This window comes from Nyctereutes procyonoides, unplaced genomic scaffold, assembly GCF_905146905.1.
Source record: "Nyctereutes procyonoides isolate TBG_1078 unplaced genomic scaffold, NYPRO_anot_genome, whole genome shotgun sequence".
Lineage (NCBI taxonomy): Eukaryota > Metazoa > Chordata > Mammalia > Carnivora > Canidae > Nyctereutes > Nyctereutes procyonoides.
The window spans coordinates 1,426,893-1,449,523 of NW_026575040.1; the positions used below are offsets into that span (position 1 = coordinate 1,426,893).

General features: G+C 37.3%; 1 protein-coding gene across 14 annotated transcripts in view; it reads right to left on the reverse strand.

Moving 5' to 3' along the window:
- The window catches only part of PEAK1 (pseudopodium enriched atypical kinase 1), a 288,824-nt gene that overhangs the window by 164,655 nt on the left and 101,538 nt on the right, over positions 1-22,631 (reverse strand). For 13 of the 14 annotated variants that reach the window (XM_055319925.1, XM_055319922.1, XM_055319933.1 and 10 more), the window contains one exon: positions 669-749. The gene's annotated coding sequence lies outside the window, so the exon portion shown is untranslated. Of the gene's footprint in view, positions 1-668; positions 750-5,925; positions 5,981-22,631 lie in introns of those variants that run through there. The other variant, XM_055319935.1, reaches the window with a different exon arrangement.

Consider the following 22,631-nt stretch of genomic DNA (forward strand, 5'->3'; position numbering starts at 1 on the left):
TAGGGTTTGAACTCACAACCCCGAGATCAAGAGTCACATGCTCCTCTGACTGAGCCAGCCAGGCGCCCCTCCTCACTTTTAAGACAGATTATCATACCAAGCATTTCACCTAGCTATTATGAATTAAATGAGCTAGTTCACCTGAAGGCCCTATACCAAGTTCCCTTCTCCAATCTAGCAGACTTCAAGGGAATAGAGAACGCTTGTCTCTCCTTTTACTTCATCAGAAAGATTCCTGAATTTAAATATACAAGGACCTGGTCCTCAAATTCAGTTATCAGCAGTTGTACAACAACTAAACCTAAATAAAATGAGGGGCATTGTGACCTAATGGAGACCAGATGAGGTTTGGAGTGAGTCAACAAATCTGAGTTTGAATACTAGCCTGACTACCTAAGAACTTTTGACCTTGGGCAATTTACCAAACTTCTCACCGCTTCTTATCTGAAAATGAGACTATTATCCAGCTTTTGTCATTCTGTCTTTACTATTCACTTAGACATTGCAAATACTTTGAAAAGAGTACGTCTTATTCATCTTGGTCTCTTACATAGTAAGGTAAGGTTCAAAATCACAAGATTTGATGCTGGAATAAGGCAGGAGATGGATAAAAAAGGGATTCAAGACTAGAATAGATGTGTCACATGATGAAAAGAGAAAGTACAAACCCAGTTAACTGGCTCCACCACCAGGCATTATGTCATTGCTTCCTTTTCTTTCTTTACAAATGGTCCTCAAATATTCTTTTCCTATACGAAAATGCAAAGTAGGAAATAAATATTAGTGAAGGTTACTTGAATCATACTTGAAAACTAAGCATTCTTTAATATACCATTAGTCAGAGTTAAACTGTTACTCATTCTATTTAGTGGACTTGTTTTTAAGTGACAAAATAAGAGGTGTTTTAATTTAGGAAATACTATGGGTTTTAAGTAGCATAAAAGTAACCTTACCTCAAAAAATTACTTTTAATGAATAACAACACCTTTGTTAAAGATAAATACTCAGGACTGCATTGGATGAAGCATTGTAGTTCATTACATTATGCAAAAATATTTCTAAAACTAAATTCTTAATCTTCTGGGTGAAGGGTGAGTGGTGGGATACCTAAAATTATGAGAATCTGATGAAAACTATGAATTGCATCTCTCCAAAAATGCACACATGAATCACACTTTGCATATAATTTTAGTTAAGTCATTAACCCAGTCACCTACCCCATGAATCTCTAAAACCTGGTAGTAGACTCTGAGGAACAGTTTTTGAGTTATTATAATAATAATGGATTTATAGGATTTTAGAACCATAAGCAATTTAGCAATCATCTAATGTAAACAAACTGCTAATAGAAAATAGTAGTGGCCCAGAAAGTTAAAAAGAGTAAGTAAAGGCTTACTGTCCGACAACTATACTAATCCACATAAGACTGACCGTGCAAACTTTAGTATAAATCATCGCCTTTGAGTTAGAATAATTCTCACAGTGGAACCCAAATAGGATTCTGCCAAATGGCCTTTTGGTCCACACAGCAGTGGTTGTTAACAGAGAATTTTGGAGTTTTGCACAGAAATGTGAAAATGCTGATTGACTCAATCTTTCTTATTACCTTCAGGTTCTTCCAATACAAAACCAATACTATGGAAAATAGTAAAGCCTAGCTGTGTAGGATTATTTTAGGGATAAAATCAGACAACATACATAAAGTATTTAAACACAGGGCTTAGTGCGTAGTAGGGCTCATGAAATGATATTAATTAAAAAAACATTTGTCTGCAACAACATGGATGGATCTAGAGTATAATGCTAAGAGAAATACGTCAAAGACAAATATAGTATGATTTCACTCATATGTAGAATTTAAGAAACAAAACAAATGAGCAAAGAGAAAAGGAGACAAACCCAAAAACAGACTGTTAACTAAATAGAGAACAAACTGGTGGTTACCAGAGGGGAGGTGGGTGGGGGGGATGGATGAAATAGGTGAGGAGGGTTAAGAGTACACTTACGATGAGCACTGGGTAATGCAGAGAACTGAATCACTATAATATACACCTGAAACTAATATAACACTGTATGTTAACTATACTGGAATTAAAATTTCTTAAAATTAATAATTAAAAATTTTTCTTATCAAGTCATGGAATTGGACAAAATATGAAACAAATCTCTAAGTAAATGAGATGCTTTGAACAAAGTAAGTGGCAAACATTTACTGAGCATCTTCTACATAATATACTATTCAAGGTGTTACTGAGGATATAGAAAAGATAAAATTGTCCTTTCAAGAGGAATTTAGGAAAAGAGAGCTTTCCCTTCTCATTTCCATCTTGGGTCTCTTTTTTCCTTTCCCCCTTAGGGTTCAGCTTTTCAGCACACATTCTTTGGGTTGTTGCCACCAGGACTGGGAGGACTCCTCACATGATAAGCCCTGATCCTGACCTTTCACATGAGCCTCAGGCTCCTATATCCTGTTGCTTTTGGACGTTTCCAACTGAATATACCATAGGTAAAAACTCAGTATGTTCAAAAGTGAGCTTTTCGTCTCTTCCCTGTTTTGGTTAACAGTGCAGGAGCCACTCAGACACACCAAAAGTCTAATAATAATCACATTTTACCAATCATCTTTAAGTCTCACTGATTTCTACTCTAAACGCTTTCCAAGTGTATTTTCTCAATTCTATCCCTATCAACAGTACCCAAATCCAGGTCATTATCTCTCAATATGACCAATTTAAGTAATCTAATCAGTCCACTCTTATCCTACCTCAGAATCATTTGTTATACTGCTGCCAAAATGATGACTCAAATAGGAAAATCTTGTCAAGTCATGCACCATATGTCAGACCCTTCAATGGCTCTTATCCATAGAATGAAGTCAAAGTTCATCCACAAAATAAGTGAACAGTAGGACATTTATTTATTTTTATTTTAAAGATTTCATCTATTTATTCACGAGAGACACAGAGAGAGAGGCAGAGACACAGGCCAAGGAGAAGCAGGTTCTGTGCAGGGAGCCCGACGTGGGATTCGATCCCGGGACTCCAGGATCATGCCCTGGGCTGAAATCAGGTGCTAGACCATGGAGCCATCCAGGAATTCCTGACAGTATGACATTTAAAGTACTCAATGACCTGGCTCATGCCTCTATCTCTTTATCTTCACTTCATATTCCCCCCCTTCATCACATCAAAATCATACTGAATCCCATGTGTTCTCACGCTGTTCTCTTTGCTAATATAACCATAACATCCTTTGCACACATAGGAAATTCCTACTTGTTCTTCAAAATTCAGATCCAGGATCACTTCCTCTGGAAGTCTGTCCAGAGGATACTTCCCTACCCCACTAAGCTCACATAGCACCACAACCAGCACACAGGAGACATTTGTTATACTGAACAAAAATAAAACTAAGCAAACTAGTCACACAGCAGCAATTAATTTATAAATATAAAGCCAGTAAAAAAGGAAACTAGTTGGATTTCAGTGTTTCTTTGGGGAAAAAAAAGTCTTGATCTAAAGATCTGAGGAGTAATTGTTCATAGATTGTTGGAAGAGAGGAAATAAAAGTATTTGAGTAAAAGATAGAAATGAGCACATTTAGAGGAGAAATTTGTATATTAAGGCCGGAGGGATAGTAAACAGCAAATATAAACTCAAAAAAATGTTGCCATCCTCATAAAGAGGTTTAGGGACCACAACCAATAAATCACCAGATTTTTTTCAAATAATTTTCTCTCAAACTATATGGTGTAGTTACCATTTACAGACACTACCTTACACTTCCAATTAGAGAGATATTAGTTTAGAAAGATATTTTCATCTTTTAGTTAATCCCTTACAATCTTACAGGTTTATGAAAGCACTCCTACTCGATTAGCATATACTGATGAACTTTACATAAAATCTTGAAATTATAATATATCTTTATGTTACATGATAGTTTGGAGAACTGGAATAAGGCAATAGACTTTTTTCAGGGAGGTCAAGGGCTAGTCAACCTTATTAAATCATCTTTATTATTAGAACGTTAGATTATTCCAAGTCAGAAGAAGAAACTGAAAATATTGTAAGCTTAATATTCAAGTCACAGAGGGATTAAACTATAAATATTTTGTTCTCTGAAAGCAGAATAATTAAAGAATATCAATCCTGAAAGTTAAATACACTAGTCATAGTGCAAAGAACAGATCTATGAGGTATTTCCATATTAAGAATGAAAAGAGGAAAAAAGTATTGTATCTTTGAACTACACTTGATTACACAATCTACTGCTTACAGTAAAGACAGAGAACATTCACTCTAATACAATTAGCTAAAAGACCATACAATTAGACCACATAATTAAGCAGTACAAGTAAATCAGCCATCCCAAACTGAAGCATCTCTAAATGGAGTTCTGTATCATTTTTATTGTATATATTTAAAACTATATGCCTATGTAAGATGATAACAACCCAAAGCAAGATTCTCCTGTATCAAAAAGAAAGGTGATTAGAAAACATATATGCTGACATCAAGCACAGAAGCACTTTGGAACATAAGAGTCATTTGCATGGAGTTGTATGTCTTCTTGTCCTTGACTCTGTAAATGCCAATTCTCTGCTTTCCAATTTGCAGACAGTAAAAAGTGAGATACAACGCCGAAATGTTCATTTTCAACAAAACGCTGATGTTATGTCAGAAAATATGGATGATTCTCACTCTCGCATAATACCTGTCATCTTAAAATACCCCTACTGATATGAACCAACGTTCGTGAATGAAAGGTTAAGAAATCCTTTTGAGCTGTTGTATTCAAGCAAATTGACAGATATGAATGCACAAACACTAGTCTTTGATTATGAAATCCCCTCACACATAAACACCATTGTAATATAAATTTCTAAGAGAAGAGGGACTGAAAATGTACCAAGCTTGCTAAAGAGAATAACACCAAGTTATAAAAGAAACTGGCAGCCCAAGAATAGGATGTTGACAACCACAAGTGTGCTCAAGTGTGCTGTACATGATCATTTAGATGCTGTCAGCCAGTATCATCTGAATTTTTTTTCAAAAGTCCATTTTATGCAAAACCTGCTGGCTTAGGGAAGGAATACAGAATATGATCTAAAACATCTAACTGGTTTTGTCTGTTGTGTATTTATCTTTCAACAAGAAGAGAAAGTTGTATATTTCTTGGGACCACAATTTTAACCATAAATTGGGGCTAATGTCTGCACTGTACACATGTAAGAACTGTTCATAAAAGAGTAGCAGATTTTATATACATACATAGTCAATTCTCACTATTGTGGTAGTTATGTTCTATAAAGATTCCACAAATACTGCATCAGTGAATACTGAACTTCTATTGCTTCTAGGAAACGGGAAATACAGAGTTAGCCTCTGACCACAACATTTTCACCAACTGATTAATACATAAAGTTTGTCTTATGTGTATTGCTGTTAAAAACATGTTATTTATTATTTTTTTTAATTTCTAAAAAAGATTTTATTTATTTATTCATGAGAGACACAGACAGAGATAGAGGCAGAGACACAGGCAGAGGGAGAAGCAGGCTCCATGCAGGGAGCCTGACGTGGGGCTCGATCCTGGGACCCCAGGATCATGTCCTGGGCCAAAGGCGGCACTAAACCACTGAGCCACCAGGGCTGCCCCATGTTATTTATTAAACATTGTTGATTCATTAAAATTGAACTCAACAGTGTAATTCATGACTGAACGAAGTCTATCTAACACACATAAGGCACATCACAACTTTATTGTATTTAGGAACACTATGCAGCACTTCAGCACATTTGTAGGACAAGTTAAACAGCATAATCACCCCAAAAGACACAAAAAATATAAAAAATGTGGCACTAAGAATATTGCGAAAAGGACATTATAGTATGAGAGTTAAAACAAGAAGGCAAGTGTCACCTTGTTCAACATCAGCTGAGAGTGCATACATCAGGCAACTCATTTTTAAAAAATTAATCTTGATACCCAATGTGGGGCTTGAACTCACAACCTCAAGATCAAGAGTCACATGCTCCAATGACTGAGCCAGCCAAGCTCCCCCAGTCAACTCGTTTTTCACACTGTACACACCTACAAATGATTGAGAAAGCACCACAATTATTGATTTGGGAGTTGCAAATGAATTTTAGCAAGTAGGTGAATTTGTAAACATGAAAGACACGAACAATAAGGATCAACTGTGTATCTGTGTATATATCCCTGTGTGTGTGTGTATATATGAATGACATGTCGCCCATGACATATCTGAGAGGAAAGACAAGTTGTGAGACTCCATAGTGTGAGACTCTCCTAAGGTCTTGGAGACTTTGGACTTGGCACACTGGATACCTTCACCTGAAACGTACTATGAGCACTTCAAACCTAACAGAGCAAGCTCATCTTCTGTGCTTACCCCAAACCTGCTTCGTGTTGCATTACTACTCAAGTCACTGTGACTCTGACTCCTTTCTCCCCATCTCACCCAGGCACCAAATCATGTTGATTCATCTCTTCCCTGTCCAAGGCCACTACAGTTATCGTTAAATGCCTTTCTATCATTTGGACCATTAGCAGAGTTTTACCACCTGTTTTTCTATCCTCTACTCCAAAATCACAAGCTGTATTACTGTCAATGTTAGTTTTTTTTTTTTTAAGATTGTATTTTATTATTTATTCATGAGAGACAGAGAGAAAGCCAGGCAGAGACGCAGGCAGAGGGAGAAGCAGGCTCCATGCAGGAAGCCCGATGCGGGACTCGATCCCGAGACCCCGGGGTCACTCCCTGGTCCGAAGGCAGGCGCTAAACCACTGAGCCACCCCCAGGCGTCCTGGTATATAATGCTTCTTTGTGATTTGGCGTCAAATCATCCTTTTATATTGATCTACCATCACTCATCTCTGATAAACTCTATAGCCACAGTAATTGAATATTTCCCATTTTTTTGAATATATTATGCCTTTTAAAGACCTTTATACATATTAGAAATTCCACTAGGAATGTTCTTTCTTCCATTCTTTACTTGCCCTTAAAGCCTCTGCTTACGTCATCTCCTTTATGAAGACTTTTCTGATGAGGCTTTACCTCCACTTCAAGCCAAGTTAGTCACTATATTCGCTGTGCTTCCATAATATTCCTTGAGTTCTAATTATAAAGGAAGTACAAGAACGTGCAAGGTTGGCCAAATATTGATTGCAACTGCAGTTGGGTGATGCAGATTCATTATACTATTGTCTATTTTAGTATTTGTGCTAAATTTCCATTAAAATAAAGTATAAGTCAAGGTACAGAAACAGAAGAGAGAAAATATTTGACTACAAGTAATTGAAAATTAGCTTTAGTGATCCCTGGGTGGCGCAGCAGTTTGGCGCCTGTCTTTGGCTCGGGGTGCGATCCTGGAGATCCAGGATCGAATCCCACGTCGGGCTCCCGGTGCATGGAGCCTGCTTCTCCCTCTGCCTATGTCTCTGCCTCTCTCTCTGTGTGTGATTATCATGAATAAATAAAAATTAAAAAAAAAAAGAAAATTAGCTTTACGTGTGACTTAAATAAATATGACATTAACTTTTTTCTCCGCATAAGGAGTCCAGAGATACCTAGTCTAGGGTCCTTTCAGAGGCTCAAGAGGGTCATCAAAGACCAAATCTCTCTCTTTTTGCTCCATTTAGTGGTGGTTTGTTGCTTCAAATATGCTTGTAGTAGATGGAGGCATTATGTTTATATTCAAGGCAGGAAAAAGGACAGTGCAAGTCACACTTTTACCTCTTTAGTGGGGAAGACAAAAGCATTATTTCAGTGCCCTCGGTAAACTTAGCTTGGAATACACGGTCCATAAGCTGTCCAGTCATCTAACAGTGCCTTGATGGCCTGATCCTCCTGCTTTGAAGGCAGAGCCTATTTTTGTACTTTAGTAACTAATCCAGTCCCTAGCATAGAGAGGTACTTTTTATCTAATGAATATATGGATCCATTAAGGGAAAATTATAGTATGCATAGTAACACAAGAACTCTGCTAATTTTCTTTTTAAAGAATATCATAATATTCTTTAATATTTTAAAAATAATATAATAGAAAATTGCCAATGTTGTGCAAATAAAGAACTACTAGTATTTCAGTAGTTTGTTCTATCATGAGATGTTTTACTGTTCTCTCCGTCGATGACCAGGCAAAGGATTAACAAGAAGTCAAGAGAACTGAATTTTTGTCCAAGCAAAACAATCTGGATGAAATTCAATTTACTTAAAGATAATGCTTATTTATTTCTAAGGGTTGTTCTGAGGATAAGGGAAATATTAATATGAAAGCACAGTGAAATGTATAAAACGGTATAAACATATGCATTATAAATGTACTGGTTCTATTAAGTCTTACAGATTCTATGTAGTATGCATAAAGATATATACCATCTGGCACAACAATAATATGAATTAAAAATTAAATACTATTAATATCTAGTAAGGATGCTGAACATGGTTAGGTGAGTTTCTGGATTTGGCCCTGGTTCTTTCATGGCTATGGGGAAGTAAACTAACTGGACCTTAAATTTACACCCCACTAAAGGAAAAATGCTTTATAAAATAAGTGTCTTGATGCAATTATAAAATATCCACAAACTGAAAAGTGGGATATGATAAACAAACTAGTTAACACAGAATACTTGACATCAAATCCCAATTCATCAATTAATAATTACTACCAATAAATGAACAGTATGAAAGTAGGCCAAGGTCCTAAAGCACTTCTAAGTTAAATCAAGTGAGAAAAAAAAATAGTGGAAGCACTGAATATTAATTTTCCTTTGACTTCAATAACCTTGATTGTGCTTACAAAGAGTACTCCTCAGGGTGACCTTATGGCTCATACATATAGGCAACACTGGGGGTCAGAAATATTCCTAATAAAAAAAATAAAAATAAAAATAAATATTCCTAATAAATGATCATTTCAATAGCCTGTTCTCTAAATTTTTATTAAGTTATATATTTCCTAACTGATAAGAGTGTTATGTTAAAACAAGCATTATGTAAATACAACAAAAAACAGTAGCCTTAGTATTAAGGAAGAGAAAAATGACAGTCAAGTATTATTGAGCCAATAATATTCTACAGAGTATTATATTAAAACTTCATTTTTATTGGATTTGGAGACAACAGTTGCTTTGAAGAAAATATGGTCTTCTGTCAAGTATGTTTAATTAATTCTCACTTCTCAAACATTCAAATACTTTAATCTTATTATTAAAGATTTACCATTTCCTAACTCATTTAAGCAGAAACTATTCCCCATAGGTTACCATGGAGTTATTAATACTGAAAACTGACTCATCTTAATATGAAAAACCTTATCAAGACTATAGGCCAGTAAATTCCAACAGGGCACTGTATAAAAGCATCAGCAGATCATAAGCAGAGCTGAAAAATTTCAACAGGGGATCAGACCTACCTAAAGTTTTTTGTATAGGAGGAACATCCATTTCATAAGAAACCAAAATGTTAGAACAGTAAGAATGAGCTTATGCTTTATAGATGTATCCACTCAGTTTCAAATACATCAATTTTTTTTTAAATGGGGAGAAACAGAACATTTCTCTTCCTGTTTTATTTGCATCCATAGTTTTTTCAGCTAAAATTTCAACAGTGACTGTTTCTCCTACAAAGAATTTGGCATATTTGCAATAAACAATAAATTATTTGTTAATATATGTAAAAATAAAAGTTGTAAGTGATGTAATTACAATGAGGAGCAATATTAAATATTTAAATTTTCAGATAGAGGAGGAAGTATATTACATATAAGTATATTATATAAGATTCATTGCTTTTTAAAATATTCATGATTTCATCTCATTAAAAATTAGAAGATATTATATATTAATAAAAGATTCACTACAGCAGAAGATATAACAGTTATGCACATTTATACACCTACTGACAGACCATCAAAGCATATGAAGCAAAAACACAAAGTTGAAGGGAGAGTCACCACTTTTCCAGTGCACCTGGGTGGCTCAGTCAGTTAAGTGTCTGCCTTTGGCTTAGGTCATGATTTCAGGGTCCTGGGATCCAGCCCCATGTCAAGCTCCCTGCTCAGTGGGGAGTCTGCTTCTACCTCTCCCCCTCTGCCCCTCCCCCTTGCTCATGTGCTCTCTAATAAATCTTAAAGGGAAAACGAACAGTTCTACAATAATAGTTGGAGGCCTCAATATCCCACTCACAATAATGGATAATACAATCAATAGAAGATAATAGAGACTAAACATAATAAACCAACTAGACCCAAAAGACATATACAGAACCCTCTACCCAACAACAGAGTACATATTCTTCACAGATGCACATGACACATTTTCTAGGACAGACCATATGTTCAGCCATGAATTAAGCCTCAACAGATTTAGAAAGATATCATACAAAATATACCTTTTGCAACCACAACAGGATGAAGTTAGAAACCAACAACAGAAGGAAAACTCGAAAATTTACAAATTTGTGGAAATTAAACTACATACTCTTACAACCAATGGATTAAAAAATAAGTCACAAGAGACATTAGAAAATATTTAAAGATAACTGAAAATGAAAATACAACATGCCAAAATTGACGGGATGCAGGGAAAGCAGTGCTTAAGGGGAAAATATATAGCTACAAATGCTTGCATTAAAAAAACAAGAAAGAGCTCAAATCAGCAACTTAACCTTCCAACTTAAGCAACCAAAGAATAAACTAAACCCAAAGGTAGCAGAAGGAAGGAAATAATAAAGATTAGAACAGAGATAAATAAAATAGAGAACAGAAAAGCCATAGAGGACAAACAATGAAACCAAAAGTGGGTTCTTTGAAAAAAATCAACAAAATGACAAATCTTTAGCTAGACGGTCTAAAAAGCAGAAAAGACTCAAATTACTGAAATCAGAAATAAAACTGGAGTTATTACTACCAATTCTACAGAAATAAAAAGAAGTATAAAAGAGTTTGGAGCACCTCGGTCAGTTGAGTGTCTGACTCTTGGTTCTGGCTCAGGTCGTGATCTCAGGGCCTTGAGATAGAACCCCACAGAGGTATCTGCACTCAGCAAGGAGTCTACTTGTCCCTCTCCCTCTTCCTCTGCCCCTCCCCCCATTTTTATGCACATATGAATGCTCTCTCAAATAATTATTTGAAAAAAATATTTGAAAAAAAACAGTTCTATGAACAGCTGTACACCAACAAACTGGATAACCTAGAGGAAATGGAGAAATTCTTTGAAACACAAAACCAGTACTGCCAAAACTAAATCATGGAGACATAGAAGATCTGAATAAACCTATAATGAATAAAGAATTAAATCAGTAATCAAAAATCTCTAAATAAGGAAAAGCCTTGGACCTGATGGTTTCACTAGTGAACTCAACCAAACAGTTAAAGAACTAAAAGTAGCCCCTCTCAAACTTTTCCAAAACACTGAAGAGGAGGGAATGCTACTTAATTCATTCTATAAGGTCAATATTATCCTGATATCAAAGCCAGACAAAGACACTACAAAAAAGACAAAAGGCCCAAAAATAAACCCTCATATATATTTTACATATATGCAAATCAAAAGCACAATGAGATACCACCTCACATTCAATAGAATGGCTAGTACAAGGGGAAGAAAGAAAGGAAGGGAGGCAGGCAGGCAGAGAGGCAGAACAAGTTCCGGTGAGGATGTGGAGGAAGTGAATGCTTGTGCACTGCTGGTACCATTTAAAATGGTAACTGCTGTTACCGAAAACAGGATGGAGATTCCTTAAAAATTAAGGATAGAATTAGCATATTACCCAGCAATTTACTTCTCAGTATGTACCCAAAAGACGTGAAAGCAAGGTCTTGAAGAGATACAATGGCATTCAAGGCAGCACCACTCACCAATGATAAAGCATGAAAGCTGCTCAAGCGTCCACTGACAGACAAATGAACACAATGCAATACTATTCAGCTTCAAAAAAGGAGGGAACTTCTGCCAAATGCTACCAACATAGATGGACCTTGAAGACATCCGCTTAAGTGGAATGAACCAGTCACAAGACAAACATGCATGATCCCATTTACATAAGGCATCAGATCACATAGGTAGAAAGTAGAATGGTGGACGCCACAAGGCTGGGGGCACCAGGGAAGAGGGAGTATCAGAAGGTGGAGGAGGGACTATGTAAAGTATTCTCCAAAAGGAAAAGGCATTTTGAGACCAAAAAACAAAGCAGGCGATGCCACACAATTTATAGATTTGTATAAGGGAAACTTACTGACAGGGAGGATCGAATGGGTCATTCAGAGCTGCACAGTTAATTCCCAAAGAGTCAGGCCCTTGGCCTACAGAGCAAGGGCACGGAGTGGGGCACTGTAGTAAGGTCGGAGGGTTCACGTGCATTTCAGAGGGTTTGCATGCACCTAACTGACAGACCTCATGATGCTACCTGTGCATCAAGAAGGGGAAAGACTATGGTATTTTAACAAATTTACAGAGGGCCAAAGCCATCCTCCCCACATTCCAGCCTTAGTGGGCATTTCTAAGGCACGTATGCTAATCTCCAAGGGGCCTGGAACATGTAGCCCCAAGAGAGGTCACAGAGAGGACAGAAACAAGATGAAGGGCCTCTGATAGAGTCAGTATTGTCATCACTCCTCTAGGGAGTTACTGTTTGGTAAGTACAGAGCAGTTTTGCAAGATGAAAAGAGTTACACAGATGGATGGTGCTGATGGTTCCACATTATGAATGTATAAAATGCCAACTCTACACCTAAAATGGTTAAGATGGGGGCAGCCCGGGTGGCCCAGCGGTTTAGCGCCGCCTTCAGCCCAGGGCCTGGTCCTGGAGACCTGGGATCGATGTTCATTCTCATTAGTTTCCATGAATCTTTTTAATTCTTCCTTAATTTCCTGGTTGACCCTTTTATCTTTTAGCAGGATGGTCCTTAACCTCCACGTGTTTGAGGTCCTTCCAAACTTCTTGTTGTGACGGAGTTCTAATTTCAAGGCGTTATGGTCTGAGAATATGCAGGGGACGATCCCAATCTTTTGGTATAGGTTCAGACCTGATTTGTGACCCAGTATGTGGTCTATTCTGGAGAAAGTTCCATGTGCACTTGAGAAGAATGTGTATTCAGTTGAGTTTGGATGTAAAGTTCTGTAGATATCTGTGAAATCTATCTGGTCCAGTGTATCATTTAAAGCTCTCGTTTCTTTGGAGATGTTGTGCTTAGAAGACCTATCGAGGGTAGAAAGAGCTAGATTGAAGTCACCAAGTATAAGTGTATTATTATCTAAGTATTTCTTCACTTTGGTTAATAATTCGTTTAAGTATTTGGCAGCTCCCACATTCGGGGCATATATATTGAGGATTGTTAAGTCCTCTTGCTGGATAGATCCTATAAGTATGCGATAGTGTCCCTCTTCGTCTCTCACTACAGTCTTCGGGGTAAATTTTAGTTTATCTGATATAAGGATGGCTACCCCTGCTTTCTTTTGAGGACCATTTGAATGGTAAATGGTTCTCCAACCTTTTATTTTCAGGTTGTAGGTGTCCTTCTGTCTAAAATGAGTCTCTTGTAGACAGCAAATAGATGGGTCCTGCTTTTTTATCCAGTCTGAAACCCTGCGCCTTTTGATGGGGTCATTAAGCCCGTTCACGTTCAGAGTTACTATTGACAGATATGAGTTTAGGGTCATCATGATATCTATTCAGTCCTTGTTTTTGTGGATTGTTCCACTGAACTTCTTCTTAAAGGGGAATTTTAAGAGTCCCCCTTAAAATTTCTTGCAGAGCTGGTTTGGAGGTCACATATTCTTTCAGTTCCTGCCTGTCTTGGAAGCTCTTTATCTCTCCTTCCATTTTGAATGAGAGCCTTGCTGGATAAAGTATTCTTGGTTGCATGTTCTTCTCATTTAGGACCCTGAATATATCCTGCCAGCCCTTTCTGGCCTGCCACGTCTCTGTGGAGAGAGACCTGGGATCGAGTTCCACATTGGGCTCCCTGCGTGGGGCCTGCTTCTCCCTCTGCTTGTATCTCTTCTGCTCTCTCTCTCTCTCTCTCTCTGTCTCTCATGAATAAAGTATTTTTTAAAAAATGGTTAAGATGGTACAATTTATGCTTATTGTATTTTACCACAAAACATTGAGGGGTAGTGGATAGAATAAATGAGCCACTGGGGAATAAGAGAAGCATCTGAATGTCATGAGTAAGGGGGAATGATTATAAATTATTATAAATAAGGAAGGGGGAAGGAAATAAGAAATGAAAGAAGATAGGGAGAGAGAGTAAAAGGGAGGGAGGGATTCACACACACAAATATATACACACACAGAAGCACACTTTGAACTTCGGCCCAAAGCACCAGGTACTAGAGCATAGAAAATGCCTCCAGGGTATCAATCACTGTCAAACTCTGATGTCAAAGATAAAAAGCCCAACTTGGTCTAAAATGGCCAAAATCGGACTTAATCAGAAATAATCAGCTGTAAAAAAAAAAATGTACATCTGAAAGGCCTAGACCATGTTCCACTGCCATTGCCTGTTAGGATGTCAAACTGAATTTGGAAGAGTTCAGTATTACTTGTGTTTGCTGAAGTTAGGTCTTAGGATAACACAGAGCGTGACTGGTCGTCCGAGCAGCTGACTTGACGGGTGCTGTGGGCAAGTACTACAGCCTTTCACTGAAGAAAGCTTATATTTCACAAGAGCTACTTAAAAACCAATATTTTCACTACTTCAAATAAGAGAAGTAAAATATTCTAGTTTCAAACTCACTCCAAGTTGCAAATAAAAAAACAGAGGTTATTATAAACTTCTCTTAGCCTTAGAGTTAAGGAATGTGCTACTAACACCTGGGACTGCCTCTTCCCTAAAGCCTGTGTCACTTCAACTGACATAACAGCTCATCCTCCTCAGAGGAATTCAATCACCCTGTCAAATAGTTCCAGTTAACAGGTGAAAATACTTCTCAAGGGGGATCCTTTTAGTGTAGTAACACGTCTCTGTAGCTCTTTAAAACCTGTAGGCATGCTCCATGGCAGTCACCTCCTTCTTTTGCCACTCCTGGTGCCACCTGTGTGCTCCCTTGGTGGGACCTGGTACCCCCCACTTTTTTTTTTTAAGATTTTATTTATTTATTCATGAGAGAGAGACAGAGAGAGAAAGACAGAGAGGCAGAGACACAGGCAGAGGGAGAAGCAGACTCCATGCAGGGAGCCTGACGCGGGACTCGATCCCCGGTCTCCAGGATCATGCCCTGGACCGAAGGCGGCGCTAAACCTCTGGGCCACCTGGACTGCCCACTTGGTACCCCTTTTGTGAAGCAGCAGCTGGGGAGACTCCAGCACTCACCATGGTAAATAAGAAGCCCAAGGAAGGAGTCGAGACCGACAAGAACCATCATGTTAATTTGAAAGCGGTGGGGCAGGATGGTTCTGGGATCACAGTATAAGACTAAGAGGCATACACCATTTAGTAAACCAGTGAAAGCCTATTGTGAAGACAGGGTTTGCCAATGGGGCAGATCCGTTTGCGATCTGACGGGCAGCCAACCAATGAAACAGACACACATGCACACCTGGAAATGGAGGATGAATACAATTGATGTGTTCCAGCAGCAGACAGGAAGTGTTTACTAAAAAGGGAACCTACTACTTTACTCCAGAAGTCAGTTTTTCCAGCCAAGAAGACATCCTCAGTGAAAAAACAAACAAACAACAACAACAACAACAACAAAAAAAACGCAATTTGGTTCCACCACAACCACTACAATATAGTTTTCTCTATTCTTTCATTTTCCCCTTTCCCCTTCTTTCATTGTACATAAAGTAACTGTGTATGTGCACAAGCATGTTGCAGTATTTCAAAGATTTTACTTATTTATTTGACAGAGAGCACGAGCGGGGGGGTCCGTAGAGGAGAGAGACAAGCAGACTCTCTGATGAGCAGGGAGCTCAATGTGGGGCTTGATCCTAGGACCCTGGGATCATGACCTGAACAAAAGGCAAACACTTAACTGACTGAGCCACCCCTCATATTGTATTTTTTTTAACTAAACGGCCAATGGTATGTTTTGATCAATGTCAAATGGAGACAGGATGGGGAAAATACTGGTTCTGTGAAAACACTCCCTTTCTCCAGTGGTGGCATGGCATGCTCATTCAGCTCTCATTTTTATATTCCAGTAAGTTATTTTGCTCTCACTGTTTAACAACAACAAAAAGAACATAAAAATCCTTGCATACTTTGTTCTACTGGAGAATCTTAGTATTCTTAGTATTTTTCATTTATCACAGTAAAACCAAGGACAGTTTTATAACTTTTTGTATGCAGCTATTACATAGGGCAATCTTTAAATAGGGATAAATTACTCTAAAAGAAATGAATCCTAGATAGTTCTCCCTTCAAGTCCACTTAAAATGTCTTGAAACTTAAACTCCACACTTAAAAAAATTAAATTTGGGGGTATTTGGGTGGCTCAGTCGATTAAGGCTTCCAGCTCTTGATTTTGGCTCAGGTAGTGACCTCAGGGTCATGAGATTGTAAGAAGCCTGCTTGAGATTCTCTCTCTCCTTCTCCCTTTGCCCCTCCCCCATGCTTATACTCTCAAAAAAATTTTAATTTAATTAAAAAATAATCTGTAGGCACATGAAATCTAGGACAGGATGAAAAAAAAAAAGGACTAAGTTTTTACTCAAAAGTCCCAGCACTACTGCTTTTACAAACTACAAAATTCATTGGATTTGAAGAATCCATGCTTTATAAATTATAGCAGATAAATATTTGTGAATATCACTATAACCAACAGCATTAACAAAATAAGTACACCCCAAATTTCAATTACAGACATAGTTCGGAAATAATGTGGGCTTGGTTTCAGACCACGGCAATAAATATCACTATAAAGCGAGTCAAGTGACTTTTTTGGTTTCTCAGGGCATAAAAATGTTATGCTTATGCTATTCTACAGTCTATTAAGTGTGCAATAGTATTATGTCTAAAAACATAAAATACTTTATTGCTAGAAAAGGCTAGCCATCATGTGAGGTTTCAACAAGTTGTAATCACAGATCACCATAATAAATATAATACAGATAAAGTTTGAAATATTGCAAGAATAAACAAAATGTGACACAAAGACATGAAGTGAGCAAATACTGTTGGAAAAATGGTGCCAACAGACTTGCTTGATGTAGGGTTACCACAAAACTTCAATTTGTAAAAAGAAAAAAAAATAACAATAAATAAATAAAAAGTAGTTATCTGCAAAGTGCAGTAAAGCACAGTAAAGCAAAGTATGCCCATATACCTGGTCCTTATTTTTCTGTGTTAAGTTTCAGATAATATTTGTAAGGAAAACAAACGGACTGAATTTAGATTGCTGAAGAAAAAAATGGTCTATTCAAATATTTTTAAAACCTATAGTTGCTGAATTATTAAGTAATATTCAATGATTAAAGGTTACTCCTTTTCTCATCTATACGTTTAAAAAAACAAAATTTATGACAGATTAGATGGATTTCATTAGAGGTTTTACACAACTTTTTCTTACCAATATCCTCATCACAAACTGAGGCAATTGCAGAATATTTAAAGTAGGTCATCCAGCTGAAAATCACAAAGAATCCCTAGCAGAAAATTTAGCCGAAGAGTACTCACTGCCTCTTTTCCCTTTAGATACTTGAATGACCCCTTAGGTAAGGAAGTCTTTCCCGTGGAAAACAAAACCTTCTCTGTCATGTTCCTCACATTGCACAATGTCCTGCTTTGCTATATCTCAGACCCTCCAAGAAATTAGTACATAATGGGACTGTCGTTTCCTATGACTAAGATACCTATGCACCTGGATGGGCCAAAAGCAGAGACTTCAGATTGTAGAAGCTCGGATGCAGCAATCTTTTTATAATATTGGCTTTGGGTGGAGTTGGGGAAGATAGCTTAAATAAAAAGAAAATTAGGGGATGTCTGGGTGGCTCAGTGGGGTAAGCGTCTGCCTTCAGCTCAGGTCATGATCCTGGGGTCCTGGGATTGAGTTGGGCTCAGCGGGGAGCCTGCTTCGCCCTCTCCCTCTGCAGCTCCCCCTGCTGGTGCTTGCTCTCTCTGTCAAATGAATAAATAAAATCTTAAAAAAAAAAAAAAAGAAAGAAAGAAAATTGCACCAGAGGAATTCTGTTATAAACAAGCAGAACCTTCTATTTTTCTGGCAGCCACAGGATCTAACAATATAAAAAAAATCTGTGAGCGGAAGGATTTCTCCTATGCAGTATACTCAGCAATGTATCATGCCAATCACTCTCAGTGTGCCCCTGCCATGGGCAGCACGGTGGATGCAGTAAGAGTTTTTCTCAAATGGTAACAGATTCCAAAAGTCCTTCTTATGAGTGGGCAGCGTTCACGGCAGCTATGCAGTTGATGCTACTTCTAAATTGCAGCAAAGAAAATGAAATTGATTTTGCTATTAATGATTAGGTTTCCTCCTTGCTGTGTGATTTCAGTTCAAGATTAACACAGGTACCTTTCATTTACATCAAATCCCAAATTCTCTATTGAGTAGAGAATAGGAATTGAGTAATACAGGCAAGACATTTACTTTTTGCTCAATGAGAAATGCCAGTATTTTCCAATCTTTTAAGATTATTCAACATTCATTTCACAGCAAATATTTATTGAAAACTAATGTATTTCAGGTACTTTAATCAATTCTTCCATCATCCAAAGAACATAAGCACTGTATTTAAAATTTTTAAAGAACTCTTAATCACATGATTTTCAGAGATAGTCGTTATTTTAGTTATGTTTTAGGCTTTCAACCTGTAAACGAAGAAAACTCACCCATTTTAAAATAGTTTAACAACTGTAGTATAATTGTCAAAGATTCTAGCTACCTTCAAGGTTTTGTTTTTTTTTTTAAGATTTTATTTATTCATGAGAGACACACACACACACACACACACACAGAGAGAGAGAGAGAGGCAGAGACATAGGCAGAGGGAGAAGCAGGCTCCATGCACCGGGAGCCCGACGTGGGACTCGATCCCGGGTCTCCAGGATCGCGCCCTGGGCCAAAGGCAGGCGCCAAACCGCTGCGCCACTCAGGGATCCCCTATCTCCCCATTTATATAAATCTTTGATTTTTTTTACATCAGTGTCGTATAGTTTTCCACCTATAGATCTGTATATATTTTCTTAGATCTATACCTTAAGCATTTCATTTTAGAAGATGCTTTTTTAAATGGGATTTTCTGAGACTAAAAAGTTTGAGAACAGTTGTCATACAAATCACCTAACCTACTTGGACTTGGTGCTTATTCGTACATGTGTATAGTAATGCCTGCACTTATCACTATAAAGGGTTATTATAATGATGAAATAATACATGGAAAAATTACATGCAAATTAGAAATCACTAAACAAGTATAAGGACAGAGGGAAAGATTCATAAAAATGGGCAGGAAAAGTAGTTAGAACCAGAATTTGTACTTAATTATACATTTAATAAGGACCCACCCACTAATTGACAAAGGAATAGATAATTGATGTAGGGTCTTCTGTAAATTATTGATAGGGTGTAATTCAATGGAGAATGGGTAGAACTTTGAACAGTGCAAAAGGTAAGAGTCTGGATAAGAATATTAGAACAAGAAAGAGGGATCCCTGGGTGGCGCAGTGGTTTGGCGCCTGCCTTTGGCCCGGGCGCGATCCTGGAGACCCGGGATCGAGTCCCACGTCAGGCTCCCGGCATGGAGCCTGCTTCTCCCTCCCTCTGCCTGTGTCTGTGCCTCTCTCTCTCTCTCTCTCTCTGTGACTATCATAAATAAAAATTTTAAAAAAAAGTCTTCGATCCTTTTAAAAAAAAAAAAGAACAAGAAAGAAACTTAGAAATAATGTACATCTTCATTTTATATACACAGGTTATTCTCACTAGGAAAAATTAGTATATATAGCAAATTATAAGTTAACATGCACATTTTTGTTTAGCCATTTTCTTTTTGAGTATCTGAAGAAAAGTGAAGGAAGAGTAACCAGCCAATAAGAGTTTAAAGACGTAAGTGATGTAATCAGTAAGACCTCAAACACTTCAAGTCTAAACTCTCCATTGGACTTAACTATGGAAATTCTGAGGATGCCTTTTAATCTTTGCTTTTGTATCATTTACATTGTTTTTTAGAAATATTTTGACTTTTGCACACTCTATCTCCTGGGTAAAGCAACATTAGGCTGACAGTAGGCCCCAAATATTTCCTTATGCCATTCAGAATTGAAGTACATTTCAAAGAACAGTTACGGTCATTTAAAATCCCCAGAAATGGCTATGTGATAGAATATGACATTTACATTTTGAACTGCTTAATCATTCTTTTAGAGACTACCTGAAGGTTATTTTGTCTCGCCGGCATTTTCGTATGTCTAAGCTGCCTTCCTCTGTCATCCAGGGCTCAGTTTCAAGGTTGAAATACATTATGATAATCACAGTCAACCAAAGGCATCCCTATTCCAAACTCTCCATAACTTCATGCTTTTTCCATCAATTTTACTTCAGTTAAAAGGCCAGTTAAAGGAAGAATGTATGAATGAATCTGAGCTTACAAATTCTATTGCTACTATTACCTCACACACTCAGGCTTATTAAATTAAATCTTCACACTATATATGAATTATAAAAATGGCAAGTATATAAACATCAGAAATTAAGTGACTTCACTTTAAAAAGCTGAACTTTCTGAACCAAAGGTACCCCATGCTTTACCTAAATAAATTATCATCTATATTCCACCTAGGATACTTCCATTACTTCACATTTCTTTTTTTTTTTTTTATTTTTTTTAATTTATTTATTTATGATAGTCACAGAGAGAGAGAGAGAGAGGGAGAGACACAGGCAGAGGGAGAAGCAGGCTCCATGCACCGGGAGCCTGACGTGGGATTCGATCCCGGGTCTCCAGGATCGCGCCCTGGGCCAAAGGCAGGCGCCAAACCGCTGTGCCACCCAGGGATCCCTACTTCACATTTCTTCAATCACTTCTCTCCCAAAGGATTACAATACTGGGAAATATAAATTATTTTTTTATTATTAAACCATCACTTAGCCTCACGCATTTTTCAACAAGAGCTTTAGCTTCAGGACAAAACCATGACTATAATCCAAGCCAAGTCCCAGGTCTGAGGTTTAGAAGTACCTGACATTAAGCACTTCACCATTTATGTGGGTCTTGGCTCTTTTGTGCGGCAAAATGAAGGACCTATACATTGATGATCATCAAATTTTCATAAACCAACATCAGCTCCCACTGACACTTTCACACAGAATGTAGGATCTTTTTGAAAATGTTACTGGAATAAAAAAACCTACAGAATCACAGTAGCTCACAAAGGAAATAACATTATAAGCAAGTGATAGATATAAATGTTTGGGATAATAAAATGTTATAATCCTAACAAAGCCTTCCTTTAAGATTCTGTATTGACCAGTTTTTTGTTGCTGTTGTTCTTTTTGTTTGTTTTGGTTCCAGTAACAATCCTCCAGTAAAATCTTTCCCCCTTCAGAAGTCTTATGCTAACTACCTTTTCTAGGTTCTTACTGCATACGATTTCCTCTCTATCAAAGCATTTCAACCCGACTATGAACTTCTTCCTTACTTCTTATCCATGTAAACTGGATGATATAGACATCATTTGGACTGATTTTAGCTTTTATGCGCGCTTCCTTATTTAAACAAAAGGGGTTTTGAAATTTGAAAGGGGTCTGGCCCAACAGTCACAAAATACTGGAAAAAAGAACCTTGCTCTCTTTGATTTCGCTTTAAAATTTTGTGTACAAGGCTGGAATATTTATCAGTTTGTAAACTCTGGGGGAGGAGGGAAGACAAGGTTTTCATATTTGGCTAGAGCCCTCATAATACTTAATAAGTGTTAGGAATATACTAGCTGCTGAATGAATGTTGAATATGGAAAAAATAAAAGGTTAAAATTTTAAGAATTAACATAGCGTAACTTCTGAGGTATACTAATGGGTATTCAGCAGAATGAATATGAAAAAAGTAGTTAAATATAAGCTCTCTGATAAGCAGTTCAAAGTACTAGAGAGAGTATAAGTGTAATCGGATACAACTATGTGACAATCTCTCTGAATTTCTGTGACCTCATTCAAAACTAGAACCAGCTGAGTTTGCAGGGCTGCTATAATGATTAAAGAGAATGTATGGAAAGCACTACTAGTCCATGCCCCATTGTAGGTGCTCAATAAATACATGGCAATATTATGTGATTTATTCCTCAATATAACTTCAGCCTTCGTAGTGATGAAAACTTTCCCTCCTTGCTTTCATTTATCCCTTATTTGTATTTAAGTCCTTTCTGATGACACTTCAGTTGAAAATTTCTGGTACGTATGCTTTTCCCAACTATTAGCTTCATTACAAAATTCTATTAGGAAGAAAACCTTCCATACTTTAACTATAGAAAAATATCAGTTTTGATATTTCATTGCTTCTCTGAAGTCCTAGAACAGTAATAATATTTATGATACTGAGCACTGAAGTTTACGAAGCAGTAAATAGCTTTTGAGGCTGATTAAGCACCTCTGTTTCACTTCACATACTCTAGTACCATAGGCATTACCCCTTAATTAAATGCTTG